The 27,371-nt window shown below is 37.0% G+C and overlaps 1 pseudogene across 1 annotated transcript; it reads left to right on the top strand.

Annotated features, from left to right (window-relative positions):
• On the top strand, positions 1-27,371 carry LOC143888712 (anaphase-promoting complex subunit 2-like; annotated as a pseudogene). Its single transcript, XR_013254609.1, has 18 exons — positions 1-183; positions 3,452-3,523; positions 3,718-3,981; positions 5,570-5,659; positions 12,832-13,063; positions 14,253-14,548; positions 15,032-15,083; positions 16,541-16,785; positions 18,906-19,322; positions 19,664-19,865; positions 20,028-20,142; positions 20,280-20,362; positions 24,541-24,658; positions 24,740-24,828; positions 24,905-24,986; positions 25,616-25,807; positions 26,086-26,151; positions 26,606-27,371. The product of XR_013254609.1 is annotated as an anaphase-promoting complex subunit 2-like (transcript).

Below are 27,371 nucleotides of genomic sequence, written 5' to 3'. Positions count from 1 at the left end.
ATGGATGAAGAAGACGAAGATGGATTACTCTGCTCTCATAGAAAGAGAGACGATAGATTGAAGGAGGACAGTTATTGGAGAGAGAAGTTCTCAATTTGGGCTTTGGGCCAGAAAAAGCGGAAACCAGGGGTTACACAGATTTTGACCGTGTTAGAGAAATGGAATAGGGGGTTCGTTGAAAGGGTATTCTCATCACTTTAGAACTACTCTTTTTTTTTTTTGAAGTAACTTAGTTACAACTCATGTTAGCCGGCCACACTACTCTTTTTGTAGTAACTTACAACTCATGTTAGCCGGTCACAAAGTTTAAATGCGGGTTTCTGCAGAAATAAAAGGGGCGTAAATATTTGATATTTGCACTAAAGAGGTGCCAAAGGTTAATTAGAGTTCCTAAAAAGCTTTCACACGCCAGCTAAAAAAGAAAAGAAAAGATAGGTTTGTGCAACTATTAAAACATGGTTGTGCTGATATCATTTCACCTACATGAATAATAGAGAAATTATATGATGGGTAGCCGTACAAACCCGTATTTTTCAAACGGTACGATACATCCCACTCCATAGGATGATCCAAACCGTCCGTTTGTTGGGCCACAAAGTAAATATGTTGTGCCAAAAAATCATTCCGATTGGATGATCCTAACCCTCCGATCTATTGAAGTTTCCATAATGTGCAGTCCCTCTATAGATCAGAGGTTAGGATCATCCTATGGATTTTCTCGCTACGTTTGGGTCACGATTGGAAATAATTTCAAAACTTCGGATGAAGCTTTTGTGTAGGGCTGGCATTTAAACCTGTGAAAGAGGGGATTGATCAGGCGGGAATTCCTCGATTCAAGCGGGGACGGGGATGGGGGCCGGGTTGAAAAAAATTCCCCGAAGGGGGGCGAGGCGGGGATTGCTCCGGTCCAGCCCCGCCCCGCCCCGCCCCTTTTTCCCAATACGAAATTGAATTTTCCGTTAATAAAATTGGGTTTGCCGCTTTTAATTTGGGTAGCCACACTTGACATCAAACAATTTTCCTTTGGTTTTCTTAAGTTTTCCCTAATATCTTTTTCAAATCAATTTTTAGGAGAATTTTTCAATTAAAAAATCCATCAAACAAGTTTCGCCGTAGTGTGCGGGGCGGGGATGGGGAATTTTCCCGAGGCGGGGACAGGGATCCAACATCCCGCCTCGCCAAAAGGAAATTCCTGGATCCGCCCCTGGATGGGAGTGATGTATTCTTTCTCTCTTCTTTCCAATGCCACATTCTTCCGATTGGAAGAAAAACATTTCCGATGGAAATTTTTTTATCTTCACTTCCCTCCTTCCCATTTCCACATTCAATTAGTAAAGCTTACGAGAAGAAAAATGGCGCGAAACGGTGGGGCCCCTTGAATTTCCACTCTTCCCCCATCATTTCTCCACATCATTTCCCCGGTTCCCCCCAAAGCTTCTACAACACAATCAATCGATTATCCACCTAAAAATTTCCATGGAAATACTATTCCGCAGAAGGACAGAACAAAGGCTCTCTGCAGTGAGTTTTTATATGATGAAGGGCCTTAGAGTCCATTATTTTTCAAAAAGTACCGTACGGCCCACAATATAGGATGATCCAAACCGTCCATAAGATGCGATACAACCTAAATAGGTTGTACCCCAAAAATCATTTCCTCGTCGCCTCCGGCCTTCCTCTCCGGTAAGACTCTGTCCATCTCTCACACACACTCTCTCTCTCGTCTGGTTCTCTCTTTTTCTCTCGTCTGGTTCTCTCTTTTTCTCTCGTCTGGTTCTCTCTCTCTCTCTCTCTCTCTCTCTCTCTCTCTTTCTCGCTCTATCAACTTATTCTAGTTCTCCATTTGATTTTTTTGGGGTATTTAATTAGGATTTCTGATTGTTCCTCTCCAATTTTTTGGATGCTAGGTTTGCTACAATCAGTTTATAGTAGTGATAATTTGTTATTTGTAGGGTTATGATAAAATCAGTTGGTTATTTGTATTTGTGGGGTTATTGCAAAATCAATTGTATTTTTTTTCATGTATTTTTCTCAAATCTCTCCATGTATTTTTCATGTATTCCTATTGTCTTCCTGTTGTTGGTTGGCCCATGTATTTTTTAGTTGATTTTCTTGGACTAATTTTTGTTCTATCAAGGAAACACTCCACACTGAACTCTCCATGTATTTTAGCTTAGCATATTAGCTTCAGTATTTTGTGGGTGTTTTTTTTTCCAAGTTTTAAAACCGTTTGATGCAAGTTTCTGTCTATTTGATACTTGATTGAGTTCATTTGATACTCAATTGGTTTTATCAATTTGAACACCTGATCTATTTTCATGTATTCCTATTGTCTTCCTGTTGTTGGTTGGCCCATGTATTTCTTAGTTGCTTTTCTTGGACTAATTTTTATTCTATGAAGGAAACACTCCACACTGAACTCTCCATGTATTTTAGCTTAGCATATTAACTTGAGTATTTTGTGGGTGTTTTTTTTTTTCCAAGTTTTAAAACCCTTTGATGCAAGTTTCTGTCTATTTGATACTTGATTTAGTTCATTTGATACTCAATTGGTTTTATGAATTTGAACACCTGATCTATTTTCATGTATTCCTATTGTCTTCCTGTTGTTGGTTGGCCAATGTAGTTTTTAGTTGCTTTTCTTGGACTAATTTTTATTCTATGAAGGAAACACTCCACACTGAACTCTCCATGTATTTTAGCTTAGCATATTAGCTTGAGTATTTTGTGGGTGTTTTTTTTTTCCAAGTTTTAAAACCGTTTGATGCAAGTTTCTGTCTATTTGATACTTGATTGAGTTCATTTGATACTCAATTGGTTTTATCAATTTGAACACCTGATCTATTTTCATGTATTCCTATTGTCTTCCTGTTGTTGGTTGGCCCATGTATTTTTTAGTTGCTTTTCTTGGACTAATTTTTATTCTCTGAAGGAAACACTCCACACTGAACTCTCCATGTATTTTAGCTTAGCATATTAGCTTGAGTATTTTGTGGGTGTTTTTTTTTTTTTCCAAGTTTTAAAACCGTTTGATGCAAGTGTCTGTCTATTTGATACTTGATTGAGTTCATTTGATACTCAATTGGTTTTATCAATTTGAACACTTGATCTATTTTCATGTATTCCTATTGTCTTCCTGTTGTTGGTTGGCCCATGTATTTTTTAGTTGCTTTTCTTGGACTAATTTTTATTTTATGAAGGAAACACTCAACACTGAACTCTCCATGTATCTTAGCTTAGCATGTTAGCTTGAGTATTTTGTGGGTGTTTTTTTTTCCAAGTTTTAAAACCGTTTGATGCAAGTTTCTATCTATTTGATACTTGATTGAGTTCATTTGATACTCAATTGGTTTTATCAATTTGAACACCTGATCTATTTGATTTTGGGTGGATTTAGGGTTCCACAAATATGATTTTTTCTTGTTATTCATGTTTTTTTTTTCTTTTGCAGGTGATCATCCTACTGTCGATTTTTCATTCTATTGAGTTTCCCTGCAACGAAACGCATATTTCTGTAGTTTCTGTTAGTTTCTGTGAGCTTTCTGTCAAGTTTCTGTGCAACGAAACGCTCATCTGACAGGTTTTCTGTCAGGTTTCTTTTCCTTCACTTTCCTCCCTGCCACGTTAGTTTCCTTCCCTTCACTTCCCTTTCCTTTCCTTTCCCGATAATAGAACAGAGCATTAGGGTTTCTTTGTTCCTTTTCTTGATTTATCTAGTATTCGATAAAATTCCATCTCAGAGAGCAAAAGGGAGAAGGAGAGGTGAACTCAATGCAAAATCTAGGCATTTTGGATGCCCTAGGAGGCGATTCTGTGGCCGAGATTTTGGAAAGCTGGAATGGATTTTGCAATTGCACAGAAGTTCTTTTGAAAGGCGACGAGGATCTTTCGGTTGAATCGGAGTTCGTTTCCTTTGTACACATTCTTTGCTAACATGGTTTGGATTCTCTCATTCAGGATCACTTTCTTCATGCCCTAGAGGTATATTACTGGACAAGTGATTAATGGTTTTAATCGTTTTTTGTTTTCAAAAGGAAATGTATGTTATGTGCCTAGTGTTGAAGTGTAAATGATTAAATAACACCATCTCTAACAGCTTAAGATTTTGGAGTAATTGGTTGTTTAACACCTATATGGGTCTCATTTGGGGTGAACTAAATTAGTTTAGATATTTGTAGTTTTTCTGATTTTGTTCTCTAGTTGTTTGGTTTAGGTAGGAGTCTTAGAGAAAGGGTTAAAGTGTTTAGATTGGCTCGGGTATGAGTTTTAGATGAAGTGGTCAAGTGGCTGCCAAGTGGGTTTCCATTTGCTATAAATTACATGTAAGTAGTTTTCTTTCAAATTGATGAAGAATTTTACCCTGAGAATTGTGCTTTTTCACACAAAGGAGGACTAACCCTTCCCTCAAAGTGGTTCAAGAGGCTGATCTTCCCTCTAAGAAGATCAATCACATTGCGAACTGATCGGGTCTGTAACAATGTAATGACCCATATCACTTCAATAGTTCTATATTTTTCATTTTACTTTAAAATTGACTGCTCCGTTTAAGAGTGAACAAGTGAATTGAGTTTCTGCTCCGCGTTAGAGAGCAGATAAAATAAAGAAATGTCAAAAAGTAGCAGGCTATTTACAATTCGACGATTCATTTAACAACTTATAATTTTAAAATTAGTTTTAAGGAAAAAATGAAAAAGATTTAGAGGTGCTTCATATAGATTTGTAATTTGTCTATTTTAAATAAAATGCTTTCAAATTTTAATCCTAAAAGTATGACGGGAGTGCCAGCCCATAAATCATATTAGGGTCATACCAAGAAATCATAACTTTAATTGGGTATTTGGGCCTCTTCGCTTGAAAGCTTAAGTGTGCAGGGCTTTCATAAATCATCGTAGGACAATGATGTTGCGTTGTTGCTTCTACATAAAAGGACTCTGGACATGGATTATTACTTGGTAATATGCATGGTACTGCTATTCTTATTTGAAAACATCAATTCAACCACAAATGGCCTAATGAACCTAAATATCTATTTCTGTTTCACTTCCAATACACTCTTAAAATGTGTCTCTATAAAATAACTATATAACCCAGAGTTTAAAAAATCGCGTTGGCATAGCCTTCTCAATATGCACATCATATATGAAATGATAAAGTAGCTGCATTGGAAATCTCATCATAATGTTATTCGTGAGGTACCAATAACAGAGTTGCTATACTCTTATCCTATTTATAAACTATGATGTGCATTTATATGTATGAGTATGCATTATTCTTTTATTCTTGATTGATATATTGTTATTATATGATACATAATACATGGTCTGATAACTTGTTGATTGGGCAATCACATGAGTTGAATAGGTTTGATGGCTAGCCTTTAAAGGACCTTGTATGAATCAGCTGAGTTTTGGTAGGCTTGGAGGCATGGGCTAGTCTTTAAAATTAGCCGTGTTGTATCTTGACGACATGTTATATTTTGTAAGAGTATTTTGGTTGATCTGAAGAGCTTAGTTCAATCACGATGATTCATTGAAAAGACAAAAGCTCATATATTTGGTTATTTTTGCAGGTGACATTCAAGAAAAATGGTGTTTACAAGTTTTGGCGGAATCTTGATGCTTATCGTGATATTGCGGCGTTCGAAACAAATGAATCTTCTGTATGGAAACATGACCTTTTATCATTTTCTATTTGTCGTGCTATGCATAGACACATTGGTGGATGAAACTGTCCTTAAAGTATAACTGTTGTGTGCTCCAATTTATTTTTCCAAGGGATTTAATGAGTTCGTATTTTAAAATATGAATGGTTTTCTTCATTTTTTTTTATGGGTAAGCTGGGGTTTAGCGGAGACCCATACCGATTTATTTAATAAAGAGAAAGATGATACAATAATAGCACAAAACCAACCCTTTGGTGCCCTCGGTTTAGAAGTAATTTTTTTGAAAGAAAATTAGAGGATTTATCTTCCTTGTTTGAGCTACTTGAGAGATGCTATATCAAGAAATCCGGTGAGGATAAAAGAATATGGATTTGGAATTCATCCGGAATCTTCTCCGTGAAATCTGCATATGCTAAGTTTGTTCCGGATGTTGAGGATTCTTTTGTGGCTAAGGTTTGGTCATTTCCTTGTCCCCTAGAGTGTCTTTTTTTGGTTGGTCTGTAAGTAGCGGGCGTATCCAAACCATTGAGTTTCTGAGAAGAAGGGGTTTATTCTTGATTGATCATTGTCCGTTATGTTTGGAGGATGGCGAATCTATTGATCACTTGTTCATACATTGTAAAGTAGTAAAGGGTGATATGGGGTTTAGTTTTAGCTCGATTTGGTATCCCATGGGTGTTTCCTCAAACAGTACTTATGCTTTTGGACGGCTGGGAATTTGTCCCTTGGAAAAAGAAAGGGAAGGTGTTGTGGAAAATTTGCCTTTTAGCTCTTTGGTGGGCGGTCTGGAAAGAAAGAAATGGTAGGGTTTTCGAGGGCACAGCCACTTCATCCTTCAGTATTTATCAGAGGATTATAGCTATGTCTATCCAATGGGCGAAGAGTCTTCCTTTGTTCAAATTCGTGTCGGCTTATGATTTGTGGGAAAGATGGGATGTCATTTGTATGGAAGGGTTAACTAGGCAGAAGATTGTTCAGAAGTGGGTTCCACCGCCTGTGGGTTTTAGTAAACTGAATGTGGATGGAGCATCCTTTGGAAACCCAGGGTCGTCAGGTGTTGGAGGACTGCTGAGGGACAATGTAGGGGCTGTGGAGTGGGCGTTCTCTGGACCGAATGGGATTTCAGATTCGTCAGAGGCGGAAGTAAAAGCAACATACTATGGTATCCTTCACATCGAAAGACCTGTCTTGAATAAAGTTGTTGTGGAAGGGGATTCCTCTAATGTTATTAGATGGATTGCTGGTAAAGCTCCTCCTCCTTGGAGATTTCTCAGCCTTATTGAGGAGATTTTGGACTGGGTGGCAGGGTCAGAAATTTCTTTTGCCCATGTTAGAAGATCAGCCAATGAAGAAGCTGATGGACTAGCCAAGTCTGGGGTCATTAGGCAGGGTTTAGAGTGGTTTGATGATCTTCCACCTTAATTGTATTTTGTATAGCTGATGTGTTTTTATCTTCTTTCTGTTTTCCCTTTGTATTCTGAGGACCAATTCGGTTCCATTTAACCAATATATCTCGCCATTGCAAAAAAAAAAAAAAAAAAAAAATGGCACAAAACCAACCCTAACTCAGAACATGCGAGGGAGGGAGAACAAAGGCTCAACACATATGAGCGACGAACACTAAGCCTAAGATCAAAATGCTCAATACCTGTGAATTACATAATCAGCTAATTTGGAAGGGGTATGTTGGACTCTTTGTGAGCTTTTTGGCCAAATTTTCTTGTGAACTGCTTGACATGATTCATTTGATTCCTCAAGTTCTAGAGTCTCTTCTTCACCACTATCCTCATACTCGACTGGAATTAGGTGGACTTGATTATGTTCATCCGCCCAGCATACATTCTTTTTTGGAGATTCTTTGGGACCTCTTGTGATTGTTTGATCTTCTTCCTTTTCTGAGGAGTATTCTAATGAGGAAACTTCTTCAGGGTCGGAGTAGTCCTCTGATCCAGTGTTGTTTTCACTCTTTTCACCACCTTTCTTTGCATTTGAGTCCTGATTATCATTGTTGGGTTAGTGATGGTCCTTTCCCCCATTGCTCTTTGGGCATATTGGAATATTTTGCATTTTGGGATATGTTGGGGATGGGCTCAGACTTGGGATGGTCTGAGCAATGGTTGTTAATTCACCAGTTTCAAAGTTTTCAAGGATGCTGAAGCTGTTTTCTATGGGTAATGAGCTTCGCTTTTCTGAGGCTTCTTCTTCTCTCACTATACACGTCGAGGGTAGTTCATCAATTTCTTGCTCTTTATCTTTTCTTCCCGATGGATCTTCAATGGATTTTTTTCATGACCCATTCCTGTTTTGTTTTTTCAGTTCTGGCTGTGGTTTTAGTGATTTGAGGAGAAATCTTTGCAATGGCAGCAAGCTCTTGGTTTCCAGTCATATTCGAGTGGCTGGGTTTCGTCTCCAGATGGGGTTTCGATATGGATGATGTCTGGTAGGGTGCTCTCTGCTGATACTTCCACACAAACACGAGCATACATGAGCCTGGATGCCTCAGCAGTTGGGGTATCCGTTTACAGTGGTTTACCCACAATGCTTGCCAATTTTCCTGGGCCTTTTGGGGTCCAAAATTTAAGGGGAAGTGCTGGAAACCTGATCCATATTGGTATAGATGTGAGCTTCAGTTTTTCTAAAGCACAATCCGGAGACCATTTTTGCACTATAAGGGCTCTCCCACCATATGTAGTTGCCGATTCCAGGACTTTTGTGCAATCCTCCTCAAGAGTGAATTTGAATAGGAAAAAGCTATTTGGCAGGGCTATAACCTCGAAGTCTCCTTTTAGCTGCAATTTCTTCATGAGGTAACTTCTCAGGGCTACAAAATATGGTCGTCTGCCTAAGAAATATCCCAATAAACAGTTGCCCCAATTGGATTTGGCTTCATCAAAATCTTTCATCATAAATCGAGCTTTCTGAGTGCCATTTTCTGATAACACATGCTGATGGAAGTCAATCTTAGTGTCCGGAGCCTTGGTTGAGCTCTTACCAAACAAGTTCCTCCATTTTCCCTAAGTAAGATTTGAGTTTGGGAAACCAGCTACAGAGGTAGAAGAGGACGAGTGTGGGTAGCCTACAAGAGGGTTGAGGTTGGGAGGAAGGGGAGTGGAGGACGAATGCAGAGCATTGGGGGCAGTGCTTGCATTGGGAATGTCTTCCATCTGGGAGGGAAATTTGATTTTTGAGATGGAATCTGTGTTCTCATTTGTGGTGGGGGATTTGAAATTTGAAAGGCCGCTGAAGTGGTCTGTGGGGTCAGACTCAAAGGTGTTGGATTGCTTTTCAGCCACAGCAAAACCTCTGTTAGATTTAGGATAGAGTGCCTCAGCTGTGGAAGGCACGGGAAACAAGGTTGGTCCAGATTTTAGAGGAGTTTGAAGGCTGAATTCAGAGTTATTATCCAGAGGACAAGAAAAGGTACCCGATGATGGAGTTGTCTTCAACCTCTCGACGGTGCTTTCAGCACTACCTTGAAAGAGACGAAGGGATGTCTCAGGGAGGATGAAATCGATCAGGGTATGGGATTCGGGAGGAGGGCTTGGAGTAGTATCAGGGCTAGCTATCATCTGAGTATTCCGATTCCTGTTCTTCTTTTTGGTTGATTTTGGTGAAGCTTTGGAGGTGTGGGGTTGGGATTTTGCCTCCTCAGCATCACGATCATTGAGCAGGAGATCTAAGGGCCGCGGAGGGCCTCGACCAGGATCAAGTGGTTCCGTGGAGGACATTTGTTCTAAAAGCAAAGACTTGGTCAAGAAAAACTCAGTGGAGATCTTCCTTCCCCCTGAATCTCTCTTAGCCCGCTGAAAGAAGGTTTTAATCAGAGCCTGAAAATCCGTTACATTGCTTAGTGATCTTGGTTTTTAAGCTTCTGTGTGTCCCGTGCCAACATGCTAAGACTAATAAAGAAGAGAGGAAAAATCTTAAATAAGCAAACAAAGTTACAACAAGCATTGGAGACCATAATCTTGGATTAGCAAAAGAGAAATACTAACCATGACTTTCCCTTGAATGGCACAGCTCAAGAGGAAGGCAATGGTTTTCTTCATTGTTAGTTAATTGAGATTTTTCTTTTCATTTATTTGCATTGTTTATCTTAGTTACATTGGTGGTTATTACTAAATTTATCTTAGTCAAACTCATTCATTGTTGATCAACCTTGGCATACAGTATCTTCAAGATGCGACTTACACAATGAAGTGTCAAGTTACTCTGGTCGTTTATGTTATCAAAATGATACTACATATGCATGTATAAACCAAACATGAAGCATATGTAATGACCTAAACAATAATTTGGGGACGACTGAGCATAGATCTTGTGATTTATCACATGATATTCGTAGTTCATGGTTCACAACTTGAACTATATATTTACATTGCAATGAGTGATTCATGAGACATGTGCTACACCTAGGGATCATTACCTATTGGTCCAGGATTGATTCTTATCCCTATCAACTTGCAAGTGGTTAACGATCACATGGAATTTACACCATTTTCCATGATTTTCTTGTCAATTGGTATCTGATTATAAGTAAGTGCCATAATGTGTTCTTCTGTTATTCATCTCTGCATAGCTAAGTTTTTGACTGGGAATTTTGTGAAGATTTTGCATAGTCTGCTTAGTTGGATATATTTTACATTATGAAATTGTTTACAATATTGATTTAACCTAGCTAATGGATAAGTAGCATGGGGTGACTGAAGTTTTAAGTTTTCAAATCGTATGGGATTGGATTTCAGTTTAGGTGTATGTCGTGCAAGCCAAGTTATAAATTCCGTTCCGTTCCAGCCGGAACGGACCGGAATTCCGGTTCCGGGCCGGAATCCAGAACAGAATGGCCATATATTTCGTTCCGGTCCATTCCGGGCGTTCCGGCCGAAGTTCCACCGGAATCCGGAATTCTAGACGAAATAGGCGGATGTACTGTTTCGTCCGGAATTCCCCAAATCCTGTTTTTTTTCATCTCTTCCTGTTTCTTCTTCCTGGTTAAGTCTTCTTCCTGTTTCTGCTTCCTGGTTCCCTCTTCTTCTTCCTAATATTTACATGTAAAGTCATTTGTATTGTCCATTTACTTAAGATTTACATGTAAATAAGGGAATACCCCCCATTTGGATCTATTAAAAATAGTTTCAAGGCCCAAATCTAAAGGATAAAAAGTCAGCTTTCCAGTTCTAGTACAAAATTCGAAAAAAATGGGTCGGGTCAAAATCCTAACTTCCAAATGATGGAGTGTTTTTCTAATTTTAAAAATTCATAAAATCTATCATGTCCAAGCATTATTAAATCCAAAAAATCCGGTAAAAAAAGTCTCATAATTTGCTCTATAATTTTTTTTCATCTTGTCAGGCACTGGTCAACGCACTGGTCAACTTGTTGGTCAACACAGGCATTTCAGCTTATATTGATTTTCCTTTAAGTAAATGTTGGATCTTCTACATATTTTGTTCAATTAATTGTTTCTTCTACTTTTATCACAATTTCTGATTTTTTTGGATTTTTTTTCATATTTTAACTATTAAAGACAAATTTCCCTCGCCATAGCGGAACGAAGAGTTTCGAACGAAAAGCCGAACAAAACGGACGAAACACCGAAACGTTCCGTTCCGGTATCCAAAACGAAACAACGAACGAAACGGAATTTATAACTTAGCGTGCAAGTTAAGGCAAGCTGGGGAAGATTGGATGTTCCTCATTGATATGGAGACTTCTTGTGGTGTTTCTCTGTGGGGAAGGTGTTCGGACCCATAGATCGCACACTTTGGTCTTAGTTATTATGGGGGAGTGAATCAATTGTTGTGCAGGGAATTGAATGTTTATTAAGTCTTTACTCTGGTTGAGCCATTATCTCAATTGAAAGGTGCTATATGCATCATGTTTTGAGGCCGTGGATTCAATCCCAGCTCATCTGTCACAGGAAAAAAGGTGAAGAATATTAAGTGTTCATCTGATGATGGAAATATTGTAAATACTTGGAAGCCATTTGTAAGATTGACAAGATGTAAATCTTATGAACTTTGAGGATTCTGAGAGAAATGTAAATTATACATGGTGAAGGAAAGAGAAACCGTAAGCACTCATCAACATTTTTATGACTCCCATACTTTGTATCACTTCCTTTCTTTTATTTTCTAAGATTCATCTCACACTTTCTTTCTTCTATTCTCTAAGATGTTTCTCCTTGTCTTTTTTCCCAGTCTTCTAAAAAAAAAATCCATGAACGATCCAGACGTTTTAATGGACTTCTTTTCAAGATGAATGGGAGTATGTGCTCAGTACATGATCCCAGGGACAAAAAATTGACTTGGACAGCATTTAAAAGCTTGCTCTAACATGTGACCAAAATTTAGAAGCAACACGTTTGGATTGTTGTTTGTGTCAGGGGATTAAAGCACTATTAAGGATCCTTTATAAGTGAATACTTCAAAAATGATCAATCAAGAAGTCTTGTTTATAAAGTAATCAAACTGTAAATTTGGGTTGTATAAAACATTTGAAGTTTCACTCTGCACAAAGTGATGCATATATAATTCTTGTAAAGATTTCTTTAAGAAGCAGTCACTATATGGTAAACATTATAAGAAATGTTTTTTGCCAATAGTTGTTGAAAATTTTATGCAATTCACTGGCATCTCCATAAGTTGAGGGTTCCGAGACTTACTAACATCTAGGGATATTTTATTCAAGTCTATGGTTGCAGAGCCTGAAATTCATGAAAAATCTTCTAAATAGGATTGCCTTTGATGAACAAAATGATTAAGCACATGTTGAATCTTATTGTGGAAATGTATTTATGACCTTTTTCCGGAGAGTGAACATCTACTTTTGGTTTAGGGATTGTTTTTGAAATTATAATTGGGAGCGGCACCCTATGTTTGCTCTGCAATAATTACGGTCATTTACAGGGCTAGTAAAAGGCACAGAAATACAATAATACTCTGATGTTGGGGCACTATTTGGTAAGAAACTAAGAATGCACTTACTTAGAACTATATTGCATGTTTGGCATGGGTTCACATAGTTTCATATGTAAATAACTTTCTGAGTTTCTGTTTGTTGCAAGTTCTCCCTATTATTTGGCAAATGATCATAATGCTGGTTATTTTTTAGAATCATTTACAGTCAATTACTTTTGGCTGATTCCTTATCTCCAAAATGTCATACAGGTTCGGGAAGATTGGTCCAAGAAAGTATTTTGCAAATCATTGGAAGTGATATGCTTAGAAAAACAATATCAGGAAAAGTGCCTGTTAATGTTAGTTCATGCTGTACAGTCATTCAAGGAAGTTGTATCAATAGCAAGCCAGAATTCAGAGGTGGAAAAAATCAACCTACTTTCTAGGTACCAATTGATGGTATCTTCAGTTCTTCTCACAACCCACCCTTGGCATTTTCTGGGTGCGTTAACTCTTGTGTGCTTAAAATTTTGATAACTTTCTTGGCTAATTTTCTGATATTAATTTATGCATATTTTTTCTTTAATTTGCCACAATTTCTTAATGCTGTATATTTCTATCACATCACAAGTCTTGTCACACCACCCAGTGGGTTGGTCAACAAGGTTGATTGCTTACCATGGGGGATAAGCGGCTCATGAGCATTTTCCGTTCATGTTTTGTTTTAGAAAGTTGTCACTGTTTTTTTTTTTTTTGATATATAAGGCCAGTGTTTAAAAATTCGTACATGATCAAGAACTAGCCTAAGGAAAAAGTAGGTGTACTTGGGCAAGTCAATGATTGACCTGAGCTATTTTTTATTGACTCAGTAGGGCCAATACTTAGTTGACGTGGCTGAGTTAATGGATGACTCGGTTAGCTTTCAAACATTGCTGTAAACATCTAGAAGCAAGACCTTGGAACTGTCCATCAACCAATCTAGTTATAGTGCCCAGGAAGTGAAGGATGAGAAGTGAGTATTTCCGATCATTCATTTTGCTAATCTCACTTGGCTTCAGCAATGTGCTTTTTCTTTTAATTATGTTTAATATACTTTTAATATTTTTATCTCCTCCTTTGCTGTTCCTTCTGAACTTTTGAAAGGTCTTCTTTGGGCCTAATGTTGGTAGGCTATTTATTATTTGGGTCTTTTCCCCTCTTCTCATTGATATTTCTTTTATCCTTTCATCAAGATCCCTTTTATTTCTTTACAATAATTTCAACAGTGACTTCCCATTTTTCATTCATGAGGTTGCTACAGTGTTTTGGATTTATTATCTAGGAAGGTAGACTATGAAGTTCCTTTTCATCTTAGTTGATTTTGTCTCATAGCATGTTAGTGTCAAATTGTGCAATTTTTTCTGTGTCATATGTTTAATTAATATTGAATTCTGGAGCTGCTCCTCAATTTGAAGCTACACTTTAAGAGAGAGCTCGAGAACTCGATCATATTTAAGATTTCTAGAAACTTGCTGCCTCCGCCTTGTTACTTGAAACATTAATTACATCTTGTAGAAGGAAAATATTGACGATATTTTTTGGTTAGATATCTATATTGGTGGGTTTCTCTTGAAAGCATTTTGTTGCATGAAATCTTATTATGCATACAATGAGATTGATCATTACTTATGTCTTACCTTGCCTTGTTTCAGAGATACTCCGCTTTTATTTTAAGGAGAAGTTGGAAGATCTAAGTACAATTTTGGCTGGAGACTGTGAAGGCGGCTATGAAAGTCAGTTCATGGGCAACATTGATTTAGACAAAAGAACCAAGCCCTTCTCTGAAATTGCTGAAGTGGAAATGGATAAAAGTTATCACGAGACAAAAATTCCAATGAACAATAAATTGGTGAAAAACATCGGTAAGGTTGTCCGTGATCGTAGAAGTCTTGGATTTACGTCTATGACCGAAGATGCCTATACTTCTGCCATATTTTTGTTTTTGAAGGTATGTGTCATTTATCTTTCAAAGTGTTCTTCTATCCGCTTTTACAATATGTTGGAACTGTCGGCCCTATTTTCATCGACCGTTTGAAACAATTTTGAACATTGAACACACACACACAAGTATCTGTATATATATATATATGGGAATGTCTAAGCAATTTCACAAAAGGCCATTTCGAGGCTCCTCTTTTGCAAGAGAGGTGCCACCTCATAGCTGAATTTGTCTTATTCAATTAATTAATATGGGGTGGCACTTCTCCTGAAAAAAAGGGGCTGGAAAAATTGCTGTTGCAAAATTTTCCTATACACTTCCTATATATATCTGGGAGAGTTGTATGTTACCAAAAAAGAGGGTGCAAATATCACCTCCTTATATGTATGTATGGATAATAATTTCTTATTCATATTTCATTGATGTACTTTTTCTTTTCTTTTTCCGTTCATTTTTTGTTTGAACTTATATGGTGTTCTTGTTTTCTATCAGAGCAAAGTTCAAAGTTTGGCTGGTGATTGGGTTTATTAAAGAGTGGATTCAGGTGAGTGATTGGGTTTATTTTTAACAATATAAGGATGAGAATGTTAATGAATGTATATCAGAATATTCCTGTCATTATAAATCTATTTATTTAGTACTGTACTCATGCTTGGCTCTCTAGAATATATTAGGTCCTTGAACTCAAATTTGGAGTTTTGACTTTTGACTGATGATTCTTCATTCTGTGATTCTTCATTCTGTCGCTCTTATATGTTTGACGATAACTCAGGTATTTCTTGGGAGGTGCACAGCTAGACTGTTAATGACTTGATGGTTTATTTATTTAATGCTTTGTGAAGCATCTTGATTCACAAACCATTAAATCTTGGATATTGTCTTTGAAATGCTTCTATGCACTTCAGAATGTAAGGCTAGGGCTATCCACAAACAGACAAACAATATTGAGGCCTTTATGCAAGACATCAATTGCACATGCAGTGACCCTCTCCTAGGTGCACTTTACGTCTCACGTAAAGGCTAAAGCTAGCATGTAATTAGCGTAAATTGCACTCCAAAATAGGAAATAAATGATTTAATTGATTTTAAGATCCTTAGGGAATAGTTATATCATATATTTCTGCGTGCAAATGTAAACACATAGTTCTCTCATGATTTTTGTGCGCACGCATGTATTGGGGCGTTTTTATTTATTATTATTATTATTTTTATATTATTTTTTATTTTTTATTTATATTTTTTTTATTTTTATTTTTTTATTTTATTTTTTTTAGGGGGGGGGGGTGTTGCATAGATGTCTATGCGTGTTTTTAGCAATATGAGGTTTTAATACCTTTTGTGTTAGTGCCCATGAAGTTTACATTAATTATAGAAGATTAAAGTATTAAACATCCATTAAACAGCCAAGTCCAATGTCTCATCTTCAACGTGCGCTGATCTCCATATCCCTGTTCTTCCCTTCACGGCTCAAGAAATTGCATTACTTAATTACTGAGGTTAACTCACCAAGCTGATCGTTCTGAAATATTTACCCCCTCCACCCCTTCATTATTTGGGATTATGGTTGTGAAACTTGCATCTTTTTCTTTATTAAAGCTATCCTTCCATGAACTCCTTGAAGGCTTGAAAAACATCCATTAGTTTGTCTCTTTGCAATTCCCAGTTCTCGTGGCAGAATGCTAATGAGAATTCCTCCAGTCCCTGTGCTTATCATTACACATTCAAATAACACTTTCCTCTCCTTCAAAATCCTTTTCAAATTTCAATCCAAGCCTTGGCATTGGTATGAACGACCCATTCTTGGTGTCCCTTGTCTTATTCCAAATAAAAAGTATTGGTCTTGAAAAATTATGGCTAATTTCAGGGTTCAAATCTATGCATACTATATATAATGTGGGTTGCAGTTGCTTTTATCCGTTCTGTAGTCTCTTTGTTGTAGATTTATGATTGTTCTTGTATTGCCTATGATTTCTCATTATGTTCTGCTCTTCTCATGTACAGGCTGTACCACTCCAGTTCTTACGTGCTCTTCTTGCTTATTTGGGGGATCCAATTGGTAATGATAGTAAGTCCTCTGGTGTTAAAACACCCTTGGCTTCATGTCCTTCACCGTGTTACCCTGGGATTGACATTCCTTCTGAAGGACTCATTAGATGGCAGTTGCGCCTTGAGTACTTTGCATATGAAACTTTGCAAGATTTAAGAATAGGGAAGCTCTTTGAGATTATTGTGGATTATCCCGACAGGTTAATCTTTCACTGTGTTTTTTTAGCATAATTGTTGAGTTATTTTTTTGTTATGTAAGTTCTTGATATTGGTTTAAGCTTGTGGTTTCCTATGTGCAGTTATAAGTCATATTGCAGACAATAGGAGGTATTCCTGTGCTTAATATATGTCCAGAGAAGTTATGTCTAATGTAAATTTTGATAATTTTGGCACTTCTCAAATTAAGATCAATTATGCTAGAGTATTATTCAAGAATGCCTGTGATGAAAATTTTCAAATTTTAATTTTCATGTGCTTAACATACTAATCTTCAAGTCCTACTGTAATAAATACATATTTATTTCTGGGATGTTTCATATATCAATCTTTGTTATGCGTACCTCAATTCATGTATATTTTTCACAGTATTGGCATGATTTAGGAACCTCGTCATATGCAAGCAAGCATTTGTTATTGAGGCCATTCTGAAGAGCATAGGCTTAAAAATTTTCTAACCTTTGAAAAATACGGTATAGTGGGTATAAAACTACATGAAATTTCTTGAGGCTTAAATTTTTTCTAACCTCTGAAAAATATGGTAGAGTGGAATAATGGATATAAAACTACATGAAATAGGCATTGAGTACCTCTTTATTCTACCTACTTCCTGTAGTAACAATGAGTAAGCAATTGATACATAGAGGATCATATGCATCGAACTAAGCCATTGCAGGGATGCTTTAAATTTTATCCGTAGTCAAACTTATGATTTTCACAATCCAAACTTTATATATTTTAATCCGATAGATTGAGAGATCACATTCATATGGATGTAATATTTTGCGTATTCACTTTAAGGCTTTTATCGCATGATTTTCTTCCCTTTAATTTCATATTCTTGACATTTCATTTATTTTCCATCTGAAGATAAGGATTCGCCTCTAATCTGTGACTGTATTTATGTTCTTGAGGTAAAATGAGGTTTCACTCCCTAGTTGTATGCTCAGACTGCCTGTACTGTGTGTTTTCTCTAATCAGTATTAATTAATAAAGAACTTGACAAAAAAAATCCTGACATTTTATATTTCTTATATAAAGCAATCTAATGTATACCTATGTATGAGTCTCTCAGTGTTTGTGATTACTATCTTGTTTTCATGTACATCTATGTGCATGCATCACTTGTCCCCAATCTGTTTATGCTGGCACATAGATGCAGTGGCTTGCTAGTTTCCTCTCTCTCATAAATGCACATGTCTGAGCATTCATGCACCCATATATTGGCATCGTGATGCTTTTGTGTTTAGGAATGGAGAACGACCACTCAGAAAGTAACTTTTACAATCAATGGTTAAGGGAATTTTTGGGTCCTACAAGGGGGCATGTATGTGAAATAAATGGTAATGTAGTATGCCCTCAAACCATCATGGACTAATGTATTGAAACTTTTTCTATTAATGAATTGTTCCACCGAGTTCTTTTTTCATACAAATCATATCTTCTCTCTACATGGGTATTTCTTAGTGAAGCACTCGATGTTTACTCTAGGGTTCCGTGGGGAGCATAGTATGGACTCCATGCCAAACATTCCATACAAAAACAGTTGCAATGAAGATTAAATAAGCACTCGTCAACTGGGCCTTATGCAGAAAAGTGGCTATTAGGATATTCCCAACAAACAATCTTAGGAGGCTGACTTTTGATTGAAGGCAACTCATGGATAAGAAGTGATGATGAAGGTCCATGGAGGCTAGGGCAGTTCATTAATGATATAAAAGACAAAATAAGAGGTCTGGTAAAGGGATGCTTCCATATCCCAAGTGCTAATGGAATAGCCGATATATTAGCAATGGCAGGAGTCGGATGGGCAGAATTGTATGATGGGCAGTTTCTACCCAATGATATAAATCTATTATTTTCTCTTTCTTGTTTTTCCTAATAAATCTCTTTTTTTTCAAATAAGAAAGATATGTAATTAATGTCTGCCTGCATGTCCATGCATCAATATGTGTTGGTTTGTACTATGTATGCATTGAAGCATCCATTTATGCCCATTCTTTTTATGAAGATAATATTAATTAACTTAAAAAATTGTGTCAAAGGGCTCTCTTGTTCATCTTTCCAAAATTTTGACTCTCAATATCTTGCTATCTGTTTGAATCTCTCCTGCAATTGAAGACTTAAAGCAATGTCTTGAATATACTGGCCAACATTCAAAGCCTGTTGATTCATTTGTTTCTGCTTTGCGATATCGCTTGCTTACTGCTGGTGCTTCAACAAATGACATATTACACCAGTATGTCTCCACTATCAAAGCACTCCGCACAATAGACCCAAGTGGTGTATTCCTCGAGGCAGTAGGAGAACCAATAAGGGAGTATCTAAGGGGAAGAAAGGATACTATAAAATGCATTGTGACCATGCTTACTGATGGGACTGGGGGAAATCCCAATGACCCTGGTAATGCCGGGGACAGTCTCCTTGAAGAACTAAATAGAGATGCGGAAAATCAAGAAAATGGCGACTGTGATGATGATTTCAATTCTGATGACAAGCAAGCATGGATAAATGCTGAGCGGTATGTTTCCTTTGTCACTGCCAAGGATTGAAATTTCGGTGAAAATTTTTTGGTTTCGGTTTTAAATTTTGGTATTTCGGCCGAAATTTAAAACCATGGTCGTGATGGCTATCAATGAAAAACGCTTCACTGCCACATAAGTTCTTAAGTTTGCTTTAATATTTATTTGGTGATCTGATGACACTGCAAACAAGTCTTCTATGTTTAAAAGAAGAACGTTCCACACATTTGAAGCAGATAGTCCTAAGGAGTATGTGTTGGAGTATTAGGCAATGAAATTTTCATTTATAAGATAGTGATAGAGAGAGATTTCCTATCATGGGTTTTGTGCTTTCTTTTAGCTGGGAACCGGATCCAGTAGAGGCAGATCCGTTGAAAGGCAGCAGGAACAGAAGAAAGATTGATATACTTGGAATGATGGTTAGCATAATTGGTTCAAAGGACCAGCTTGTTAATGGATATCGTGTTATGCTGGCAGAGAAACTTCAGAACAAATCTGATTATGATATTGACTCAGAGATACGCACTTTGGAACTCCTTAAGGTAGGTTCTTTTGTCTCTTATGTCGGGATAGTCTGCATTGGTTTTATTGGGCTTATTGGTTGCAATTTTGGACTCTTTCTATTATGTCTATAAAGTTCTCTTACCTTAGTATTTGGTTGACTTTTGGTCGTCATAGTGTCATTTTCCTGGTACCATTTTCAGATACACTTTGGAGAGAGCAGCATGCAAAGGTGCGAGATCATGCTAAATGATCTAATTGATTCCAAGAGGACGAACACCAATGTTAAGGCAACCATAAAACAGCCACCACAGAGAGGTACCTTCTGAAACTTAACGTCTCAGCCAACAATGAAGCATGTGGAACTTATTCATAAAATTTCCTTATAGTAAATTTTATTCACTATTTGTTTGGGCGTTTGGTGTGTAAAGTTGTATCATTTTCTGCATGTTAAGGCGGTGGACAAGGAGACAATGAGGTGTCGCTGGATCTTCTTGACGCTACAATTATATCTTCAAACTTTTGGCCATCAATCCAGGTACTTGGATCAATATTATTAGGCTTCATCACATCAACTAGATATCAATCATGGATTGTAAAATACACATGGGTAGAGAAATTTTAAGCATATCGATCTAGTATCCCTTTTCTTTATTAGCTATATATATATATATATATATATATGCTAAGGTCACATTGTGTACCTTCTATGCGTCTAAAAACACATTATTTCTAGGGATTTTTTGGAAGAAGCTTATGTCAGATAGCATTTACCAATATTTTATAGGTGCATTCAAGTTGGTGGATTTGGCCTGTGGAATCGTCATATCTGCGCCAATTATGTGGGTCTTCCATGCTCCTAGCAAGATGCCCATTAATCACAACTTTTGTGTTCTTTATTCTTTAGTTGGAACCGGTGCTCTTTCTCTAAAGAATGTTTGTTGTTTCCAAACTTTTTGTAATAGAGCACTTAATTATATCACAGATTAAGCATTTTAAACCTTAGAATCTAGGTGTTCCTTCACCATTCTCAAGTGTAATTGTGAGATGTGGCGGTAATCATAATTTAAGAAATCATTGTCTCACAGTTACAAATTTTGTGTCAGTTCAGTGGTGAGAATGATCATTGTTAGGGTGAAACATGGAAGGAACCTAAAGGTTGGATCAGGACTTATACTCATGGTCGTTCTCATGTTCTACCTATGCTTGCAATAACTTGCAACATACCAGTGTATTTTCGTGGTACTATGTTGCTTTAAGAATAAGCTGAAGGACGCTGGAAGCTCTTAGTTTCTAATCTGTTCCTAAAACTAAAGTGGTAGCTTTAGTTCTCAATATTAAGTCTTGCTCCTTGGGAGCTTAGGTCCTTCCTTCCCTTGTGAACTAGGCTGTTCCTAGCAGTTTCTGCATATTAGAAGCTGTAGCTTGTCTTTTTTCACAGAAGGCCACCTCTACTATCAGTTTTTGCAGAGACTATAGAGGCACCTTTTGTTTAGGAGTATTTTGCAAACAGCGACCTTGCTAGAAAGATTTTGAATTTCTAACAGATTAGTAGTTTTCCAATGAAAAGGACCAAAAAAAAAAACACCCTTCTAATTGTGTGAAGATTAAAAAACCCATGTTAAACATAATTTCGAAACCACTCATCTCTCTGTCTCTTAACATATAACTTTATTAAAAGAAGCAAAAAAGAAAATTACAAATTTACATCGATGGGTAGCATTTTCCCATAATACAACTCCACCATTCTCACTCCTCCATTAGCTAAGTTGTCAGCTTTTTCATTCTATCCTTTATCTCATTTATACAATGACCAAGCCTGCAAGTACCTTCCACATCTCTTCCTAACCAAGATAACATTTGACGAGTTTCCTTCAATAAAAAGCTTACCCCCTAATTTTGATCTCAACACCCGCAAACCTGTTAGTAAGGTTCTCACCTCTGCATCCGTTGATTCTATACGGTCTATCAAAGCTGGATAGGAAATAAGAAGGCTTACTTCCTCATTTCTAAAAACTCACCCCAGACCCATTGAAACCAAACCACGGTTGCCAAGAGAGTAACCATCAAAATTCAGTTTGACATGGTTCAAGGGAAGCGATTTCCACTTCGCTTTAACTTTCTTTAGTTAGGCTTCATTTTGACAATGTTTGTGGGACCCACTTACAGGCTTTGGTCTCATCTAGGTCTTCCTAGTCATTTGTTGAACTGCAGGCCTACAAGATACAAAAGTGGACCACCTAAATAGTCAAAATTGGCACCTCCCCAACAGATACAACATCTTCTACTCATAGGAGGAATCAGTAGGCCATCTTATAATCCATTGTTTGATTGCAACTTGGTTATGATGTTTTTATCTTCCCCTTTTTGGTATATAGTGGGGCTCTATTTCTCTTCTACGTGAGGAGTGGGCCGCTGGTTGTTTTACTCCAAAGATACAATCTTTGGGCGAGTTAGCTAGCTCTATGGACAATCTGGGAACACCACAATATCTGTTTCTTAAAGGAACAAAAGATTAAAGGATACATCATTTATTGGGCTAGCATTCGAAAGTATTTTTGTGGGTTTACAAGTCAAGACTGTTGGAGATATTGGGAGGGATGTTAATGAATCGTATGGCTTAAAAGAAGTGGTAGGGTGATGGAAGCCTCATCAAAATCAGTCCGTTCTAAAGTTCAATGGTTCATCTTTTAGCAGGGGTTCTTGACTGACCATTTTGGGGCAAAGTTATCTTGTTTAGGCCCTTTGGGATCTAAGGATTCTTTGGTAAGTGGGCTTGTTGGTTCTGAGGCAAGGTTTACTATCAGCCAACTTCAAAGGCCCACTCATAATCAAGTGAGATTCTATGAATGTTATTAGGTGGTCCAGAAGAAAAGGCATGTTTTCCTTGGTGATTGCTGGACCCAATTGAGGAAACTCTGTATATATGTCATTCACCATAGTTTTTGCTCCATCATGTCTGTAGAGAAGTGAATGGTTAACCAGACTAGTTGGTGGAGGCCAGGGATGTGTCATACTCTTTCATTGTAGCGTGTTTTCTTTGGACATCTAGTGTTTTCTATATGTTTTGACGTTTGCTAGAGACCATCTTGGTCCTCTTCTGAATGCATTTTTCAATTAATAGAATTATCTATAAAAAACTTATGTATTTTTAGCATGGCTTGGCTGTGATGGCATTGGCAGTCTTAGAGCTGCTCGAAGTGTTTTTTCTTTTCAATCCAAGAGGTTGTATTTTATGGAGTTTATGTTTTGTGGTGATGTTATAATTAATACTAAAGGAGTGTAAGAATAAGAATAGAATGTTTAGAGCCAATGTGAAGTTGGTATATGGGTGAGAAAAATATTAAATATTTCATTTATAGAGGTAGTTTGCAATGGGTTTTATGGCATTAGAGGTGAGAACCGTTGATGTTGGAAGAAGATAGTCTATGGTAGAGGTAACATTATGCTCTATGGTAGAGGTAACGTGATGCAATCCTATGGGTATGGAATATTTCGAAAGAGCAGACTGTTTGGGTCATTTCTAGCACAAACTATGGTGGAAGTTTGCAGTGTTCTACTGGATTTAAATTCTGTGTTGGTTTCTTTTTTCCTTTTTTTTTTGTTGATGAATTGTGATTGTAGTATTGGTAAAAAAAGTGACAAGGATAGTGTGGGTGTTTGAGAACATTTCCCTCCCTTTAACTGCATATCTGGTGATATACAAACTATGTGAACATGAAGACTGAAATGCCACAGAAAAATCCTTACAAACTAATTTGTTTTCATTACTATGAAATTTCCCCCCTCTTCTAACGAACATAAAGTTGCGATTCCTACTAGATTCTACAGGAATTTTCACAGATATGTCAATGGTACCAACTATACGAACTTCAAGACTGGCAGACCAACAGAATAACCATTGCAAACTCACTATATGAACTTCAAGACCGGCAGACCAACAGAATAATCACTGCAAACTAGTTTGCTTGTTATCTATTTATTTATTATTTTATTTTATTTTCTATGTTGTTTTGAATGATGGATCAAACTTAATTTTATTTTCTATATGAACTCTGCGAGCATAAAGGTGCCGCCATTGGTCTTTCATGCAACCCTATAACAGCTTATACTATTCTTCATTTAAGTAGGTGATGGATCAAACTTTATTTTATTTTCTGTATGTAATCTACAAGCATAAAGTTGGGGTAATTGGTCTGGTATGACAACTTATAATATTCTGCGTATAAGTAGGTGATGTTATTTTGTGAAAGGCTTAGGCCATGACCAAAGAACATTAAATTTATCTTTTCACTTTGCAATGCTTCTACTAGTGTTACCATATGTCGTGTTTCTGCTTTAGATAATATGTAGATAATGATAATAACTATTTGGCCTCAGGAGTATAACCACCAGGTAAATATTTACTGCACTTTTAAGATATTTCAGTGTGCATGGCAAAGCTTCAAGCATTTTAATGTATTTCAATTTTGAACCATGGCATTTGATGGATAACTTCAGTGTGATAAATGTGCTTGCTTCCGGATATGTAGATAATTACTTTCATTCAGCAGAAATATTGGTTTTGATTTATTTTTATTTTAAATTATTATATGCACCATATGGTTCAGTTTAACTAGGGAATTGCTTAGTTAACAAGTGTTTCTAAGTCATTGCTTAATCAACTATTTTTTATTTTTTATTTTTGCACTCGTTGACCTTGAAGAGAAATTGCAGGCTGAGTCGCTTAACATACCCAGATGTGGATCAACTTCTTTCTGATTACGCAAACAGATTTCATGAAATCAAAACCCCTCGTAAGCTATTGTGGATGAAGAATCTTGGAACTGTTAAGGTTTGAAACTTGCAAAGCTTGATCAGATTAATTCAGCCCTAATCTCTGTGGCTATTTAAAATTTAATAATTGGTGTCTCAGTTGGAGTTGCAATTTGAAGATCAGAATGTGCAGTTCACAGTGGCTCCAGTACATGCAGCAATCATCATGCAATTTCAAGAGAAAACAAGGTAAAACATACTAGACATGTCAGTTTTTTTTCTTGTTCCCTCATTTTCGAATCATATTTATGTTCTCTAATTCCAGTTGGACTTCTAAGAACCTTGCAGCTGCAATTGGGGTGCCTGTGGATACACTTAATCGAAGGATAAGCTTTTGGATAAGCAAAGTATGATAGATAAGTTCTTTTATCAATTTATTATAACCAGTCGCGAGCTTTCCGATTTATAGTTTGTTGCTTTACTTGCAAGTAGACACTTATGGATCATTAGTGAAACTGGCGACTTCTTTGGAAGTGTTGCACTTATGCATTGTTCACTTTCATTAGTATGCTGTTCTGAAATTTGAGTTTGAGGAATCAAGTCGAGGGACTCTTTACTTGTACTATATTACTGAGTGTCCTTGGTTTACTCTCTCTCTCATAAGCTATCCGAAACTGTTTAAAACCCATTCGATCCCCACCTTCGACCATAACAGTGATCACTCAAAAAGACTGTTTAAAACCCATTCGATCCCCACAATCAGATTTCGAAACCTGTGTTTCTTCTTTGTTGGCAAACCCCCACATTTTTCATTTATGCTGTTTGAAACTCTAGAATCCTTAATTTTACAACTGAACTGTTCATTCATTCCTGGGTACATCGAAATCCTATAGATGATCGAGTTAATACCATTTAGACATTCGTGCTTCGTTCCCATTTATCAAAATCTTAGGATTTTTTTTCCAGATGTTGAAAATATTAGAGATATTTGTTATGCTTTACTTATTGTTACTCTCCTATTAATTGTTTTGCCTAGGGAATCCTCACAGAATCACTAGGGTTGGAGTCTGATGATCATGTCTTCACCATTGTGGATGACATGGCTGACGCAAACAGGAATGGTGTTAACAGTGGGAGCTGTGAGGAACTTTTAGCGGCTGATGAAGAGGGTGAGGGATGTTTTACCTCTGTTGAGGAACAACTTCTGAAAGAAAAGTCTGTATATGAGGTTTGTGCTTTCTGGGAATGCAATTTTTATCTATAGCTTAATACTGATCATATTTGAAATTTTGCATGGGCATGGAAAAGCTCATTTCTTCTCAGTACAAATGTCTTTTTTATCCTTGGGTATCCAATCATGAGGGAAATAACCTTTCTTCCCAGGTAACACCAAGCGACCTATGCCATCTGTTGGGAAATGTAGTATTCTATATGGTAAACTTGGAAGTTTGAACAATGTAAATGATTATGAGCTAGCCTCCCTCACTAAAATTTTGTTGGTTGCAGAGATATATTTTGGGGATGCTTACTAATTTAAGCATGGAACTGGACCGGATCCACAATGCTCTCAAGGTAACAGGATCAATAGAGGCGTGCAATCACAATTTCGTATATCTTCACTGAAAACCATCTATCCTGACCATAGTTAGCAAAAACCGCGTTTTTTTTTTTCAAAAAATGCCGTTTGAAACTCGTTTTGTTGGTTTGCCGTTTAAAATTAAAACTCCATTTAAAACTTTTACAGTAGAAAAACTCCATTTTTTAGGAAGACGTTTTAAACACTCGTATTAAACACGTTTTTTGGATCAACTTTCCAACTTTACCCCTACAATATTTTGTAAATTACAAAATATTAAATGCATTTTTTAGTGTTTCCGTTTTTTTACTATGTTTTGTTGAACCAAAACTGTATTAAACTCGAATATTTGCTGTCCCGTTTTATTGCCGAATCATGTTTTGCTAACTATGAGCCTGAATAGTCATTTTGTAATTGAGCAGTGTTAAAATTTTCAACTTTATGTTGCAGATGTTTTGTGTAGCTGATCCTCCTTATGAGAAGTCACTCCAACAGCTACAAAGCTTCTTGTCTGGTCTTATATCTGAAGAGAAGTTAGAATTGAGAGATGGGATGTACTTTTTGAAGTAGTCAAAGCTAAGCAAATGACCCAGGTCATTTTTGCATGTTATCTGAGTGATGATTTGGGTGATGTCTAAGAGTAGGCGATGGGGTTAGTTGCCACTTTGCATTATATTCACCGGGGGATGATTTTTTCATGCCCCCCTCCCCCCTGCGTAGTATTATGCGCCCCTTTTTAACATGAATTGTGGGCTGACTTTAACGCTTTTCACATCAATTCACATTAGAAGGCCTAAAGGAGGAGGGGGATCATCGCCCATTTCACCGGATACTCATCTTTTACCCTTTAAATTTCACTGTTTCCAAAATGTAATGAAAGAGTTGTTTTCAGAATTTACTGCCAAGTGCCAACCTAAGAAATGTGAATATTTGGCCATCAAATCTCAGTTGCCTCTTCTAGACATCTGTTCTTTTCTTCTCATTTCCATATTGGTGTGAAACTTAACAAGTTTAGAAATTCATGGCGCAATTCGATTGAGCAATTTACTGACTTCTCCAATGGTCGCCCTCAACCTATTTTGAACACTTGGATATATTTTGTAGATATTGGGGGATCATATTTTGATCCCATGAGTAAGCTTCCTGTATATTTTATAGAATCAATGGACTATTTTATATTTGCTATGAATATGATCGACTGCTTTACTTGTTGGTC

This window comes from Tasmannia lanceolata, unplaced genomic scaffold, assembly GCF_043159265.1.
Source record: "Tasmannia lanceolata isolate RefF3 unplaced genomic scaffold, GAP_Taslan_0.1 ptg000012l, whole genome shotgun sequence".
Lineage (NCBI taxonomy): Eukaryota > Viridiplantae > Streptophyta > Magnoliopsida > Canellales > Winteraceae > Tasmannia > Tasmannia lanceolata.
Note: the sequence above shows the minus strand (reverse complement) of the source record. Positions and strands in the feature narration are given on the sequence as shown.